Genomic DNA, 4567 nt, shown 5'->3' on the forward strand with positions numbered 1-4567 from the left:
GTGTGTTGCTTTTTTCTTTGCACTGATAGCTTAGAAGATATGTTCTGATGGTGGTGGAAGTGGAACACGACTGTCTCCGTGGCGCAATTGGCTAGCGCGATCGGCTGTTAACCGAAAGGTTGGAGGTTCGAGCCCTCCTGGGAGTGGTGCGTTGCTTTTTTTCTTTGCGCTTATAGCTCTGAAGATATGTTCTGATGGTGGTGAGAGTGGAGCACGACAGTCTCCGTGGCGTAATTGGCTAGCGCAATGGGCTATTAACCAAAAGGTTGGAGGTTCGAGCCCACCCGGTGGTTGTGCGGCCTTTTTTTTCTTTGAGCTGAAAGCACTGAAGAAATGTTCTGACGGTGGTGAGAGTGGAGCATGACTGTCTCCGTGGCGCAATTGGCTAGCGCGATGGGCTGTTAACGGAAAGGTTGGAGGTTCGAGCCCACCTGGTGGTGGTGTGTTGCTTTTTTCCTTGCGCTGACAGCTTTGAAGATATGTTCTGATGGTGGTGAGAGTGGAGCACGACTGTCTCCGTGGCGTAATTGGCTAGCGCGATGGGCTATTAACCGAAAGGTTGGACGCTCGAGCCCACCCGGTGGTGGTGCGGCGCTTTTTTTCCTTTGGGCTGATAGCTCTGAAGAAATGCTCTGACGGTGGTGAGAGTGGAGCACGACTGTCTCCGTGGCGCAATTGGCTAGCGCGATCGGCTGTTAACTGAAAGGTTGGAGGTTCGAGCCCTCCCGGGAGTGGTGTGTTGCTTTTTTTTCTTTGGGCTGATAGATTTGAAGATATGTTCTGATGGTGGTGAGAATGGAGCACGACTGTCTCCGTGGCGTACTTGGCTAGCGCGATGGGCTATTAACCGAAAGGTTGGAGGCTCGAGCCCAACCGGAGGTGGTGCGGCGCTTTTTTTCCTTTGGGCTGATAGCTCCGAATAAATGTTCTGACGGAGGTGAGAGTGGAGCACGACTGTCTCCGTGGCGCAATTGGCTAGCGCGATCGGCTGTTAACTGAAAAGTTGGAGGTTCGAGCCTTCCCGGGAGTGGTGTGTTGCTGTTTTTTCATTGGGCTGATAGCTTTGAAGATATGTTCTGATGGTGGTGAGAGTGGGGCAGGACTGTCTCCGTGGCGCAATTGGCTAGCGCGATCGGCTGGTAACCGAAAGGTTGGAGGTTCGAGCCCACGCGGTGGTGGTGCGGTGCTTTTTTTTCTTTGGGCTGATAGCTTTGAAGAAATGTTCTGATGGTGGGGAGAGCGGAGCATGACTGTCTCCGTGGCGCAATTGGCTAGCGCGATCGGCTGTTAACCGAAAGGTTGGAGGTTCGAGCCCTCCTGGGAGTGGTGCGTTGCTTTTTTTCTTTGCGCTTATAGCTCTGAAGATATGTTCTGATGGTGGTGAGAGTGGAGCACGACAGTCTCCGTGGCGTAATTGGCTAGCGCAATGGGCTATTAACCAAAAGGTTGGAGGTTCGAGCCCACCCGGTGGTGGTGCGGCCTTTTTTTTCTTTGAGCTGAAAGCACTGAAGAAATGTTCTGACGGTGGTGAGAGTGGAGCATGACTGTCTCCGTGGCGCAATTGGCTAGCGCGATGGGCTGTTAACGGAAAGGTTGGAGGTTCGAGCCCACCTGGTGGTGGTGTGTTGCTTTTTTCCTTGCGCTGACAGCTTTGAAGATATGTTCTGATGGTGGTGAGAGTGGAGCACGACTGTCTCCGTGGCGTAATTGGCTAGCGCGATGGGCTATTAACCGAAAGGTTGGACGCTCGAGCCCACCCGGTGGTGGTGCGGCGCTTTTTTTCCTTTGGGCTGATAGCTCTGAAGAAATGCTCTGACGGTGGTGAGAGTGGAGCACGACTGTCTCCGTGGCGCAATTGGCTAGCGCGATCGGCTGTTAACTGAAAGGTTGGAGGTTCGAGCCCTCCCGGGAGTGGTGTGTTGCTTTTTTTTCTTTGGGCTGATAGCTTTGAAGATATGTTCTGATGGTGGTGAGAATGGAGCACGACTGTCTCCGTGGCGTACTTGGCTAGCGCGATGGGCTATTAACCGAAAGGTTGGACGCTCGAGGCCACCCGGTGGTGGTGCGGCGCTTTTTTTCCTTTGGGCTGATAGCTCTGAAGAAATGCTCTGACGGTGGTGAGAGTGGAGCACGACTGTCTCCGTGGCGCAATTGGCTAGCGCGATCGGCTGTTAACTGAAAGGTTGGAGGTTCGAGCCCTCCCGGGAGTGGTGTGTTGCTTTTTTTTCTTTGGGCTGATAGCTTTGAAGATATGTTCTGATGGTGGTGAGAATGGAGCACGACTGTCTCCGTGGCGTACTTGGCTAGCGCGATGGGCTATTAACCGAAAGGTTGGAGGCTCGAGCCCAACCGGAGGTGGTGCGGCGCTTTTTTTCCTTTGGGCTGATAGCTCCGAATAAATGTTCTGACGGAGGTGAGAGTGGAGCACGACTGTCTCCGTGGCGCAATTGGCTAGCGCGATCGGCTGTTAACTGAAAAGTTGGAGGTTCGAGCCTTCCCGGGAGTGGTGTGTTGCTGTTTTTTCATTGGGCTGATAGCTTTGAAGATATGTTCTGATGGTGGTGAGAGTGGGGCAGGACTGTCTCCGTGGCGCAATTGGCTAGCGCGATCGGCTGGTAACCGAAAGGTTGGAGGTTCGAGCCCACGCGGTGGTGGTGCGGTGCTTTTTTTTCTTTGGGCTGATAGCTTTGAAGAAATGTTCTGATGGTGGGGAGAGCGGAGCATGACTGTCTCCGTGGCGCAATTGGCTAGCGCGATCGGCTGTTAACCGAAAGGTTGGAGGTTCGAGCCCTCCTGGGAGTGGTGCGTTGCTTTTTTTCTTTGCGCTTATAGCTCTGAAGATATGTTCTGATGGTGGTGGGAGTGGAGCACGACTGTCTCCGTGGCGCAATTGGCTAGCGCGATCGGCTGTTAACCGAAAGGTTGGAGGTTCGAGCCCTCCCGGGAGTGGTGGGTTGCTTTTTTTTTCTTTGCGCTGATAGCTTTGAAGATATGTTCTGATGGTGGTGAGATTGGAGCACGACTATCTCCGTGGCGTAATTGGCTAGCGCGATGGGCTATTAACCGAAAGGTTGGAGGTTCGAGCCCACCCGGTGGTGGTGCGGCGCTTTTTTTGGGGGGGCTGATAGCTCTGAAGAAATGTTCTGACGATGGTGAGAGTGGAGCATGACTGTCTCCGTGGCGCAATTGGCTAGCGCGATGGGCTTTTAACCGAAAGGTTCGAGGTTCAAGCCCTCCCGGGAGTGGTGTGTTGCTTTTTCATTGCGCTGAGAGCTTTGAAGATATGTCCTGTTGGTGGTGAGAGTGGAGCACGACTCTTTCCGTGGCGCAATTGGTTAGCGCGATCGACTGTTAACGAAAAGTTTGGAGGTCCGAGCCCACATGGTGGTGGTCCGGCGCTTTTTTTCCTTTGGGCTGACAGCTCTGAAGAAATGTCTTGTTGGTGGTGAGAGTGGAGCACGACTCTTTCCGTGGCGCAATTGGTTAGCGCGATCGACTGTTAACGAAAAGGTTGGAGGTCCGAGCCCACCCGGTGGTGGTCCGGCGCTTTTTTTCCTTTGGGCAGACAGCTCTGAAGAAATGTTCTGACGGTGGTGAGAGTGGAGCACGACTGTCTCCGTGGCGCAATTGGCTAGCGCGATCGGCTGTTAACTGAAAGGTTGGAGGTTCGAGCCCACCCGATGGTGGTGCGGCGCTTCTTTTTCTTTGGGCTGATAGCTCTGAAGAAATGTTCTGACGGTGGTGAGAGTGGAGCATGACTGTCTCCATGGCGCAATTGGATAGCGCGTTCGGCTGCTAACCGAAAGGTTGGGGGTTCGAGCCCTCCCGGGAGAGGTGTGTTGCTTTTTTCTTTGCACTGATAGCTTAGAAGATATGTTCTGATGGTGGTGGAAGTGGAACACGACTGTCTCCGTGGCGCAATTGGCTAGCGCGATCGGCTGTTAACCGAAAGGTTGGAGGTTCGAGCCCTCCTGGGAGTGGTGCGTTGCTTTTTTTCTTTGCGCTTATAGCTCTGAAGATATGTTCTGATGGTGGTGAGAGTGGAGCACGACAGTCTCCGTGGCGTAATTGGCTAGCGCGATGGGCTATTAACCGAAAGGTTGGACGCTCGAGCCCACCCGGTGGTGGTGCGGCGCTTTTTTTCCTTTGGGCTGATAGCTCTGAAGAAATGCTCTGACGGTGGTGAGAGTGGAGCACGACTGTCTCCGTGGCGCAATTGGCTAGCGCGATCGGCTGTTAACTGAAAGGTTGGAGGTTCGAGCCCTCCCGGGAGTGGTGTGTTGCTTTTTTTTCTTTGGGCTGATAGCTTTGAAGATATGTTCTGATGGTGGTGAGAATGGAGCACGACTGTCTCCGTGGCGTACTTGGCTAGCGCGATGGGCTATTAACCGAAAGGTTGGAGGCTCGAGCCCAACCGGAGGTGGTGCGGCGCTTTTTTTCCTTTGGGCTGATAGCTCCGAATAAATGTTCTGACGGAGGTGAGAGTGGAGCACGACTGTCTCCGTGGCGCAATTGGCTAGCGCGATCGGCTGTTAACTGAAAAGTTGGAGGTTCGAGCCTTCCCGGG

The 4567-nt window shown here is 53.7% G+C and overlaps 1 non-coding gene across 1 annotated transcript; it reads left to right on the top strand.

Moving 5' to 3' along the window:
• Positions 1 to 3761: 3761 nt before the first annotated feature.
• Positions 3762 to 3834, top strand: TRNAS-GCU (transfer RNA serine (anticodon GCU)). Its single transcript has one exon. It is a non-coding gene; the product is annotated as a tRNA-Ser (tRNA).
• Positions 3835 to 4567: the final 733 nt, after the last annotated feature.

Source organism: Rhipicephalus microplus, unplaced genomic scaffold (genome assembly GCF_043290135.1).
Source record: "Rhipicephalus microplus isolate Deutch F79 unplaced genomic scaffold, USDA_Rmic scaffold_44, whole genome shotgun sequence".
Taxonomy (NCBI): domain Eukaryota; kingdom Metazoa; phylum Arthropoda; class Arachnida; order Ixodida; family Ixodidae; genus Rhipicephalus; species Rhipicephalus microplus.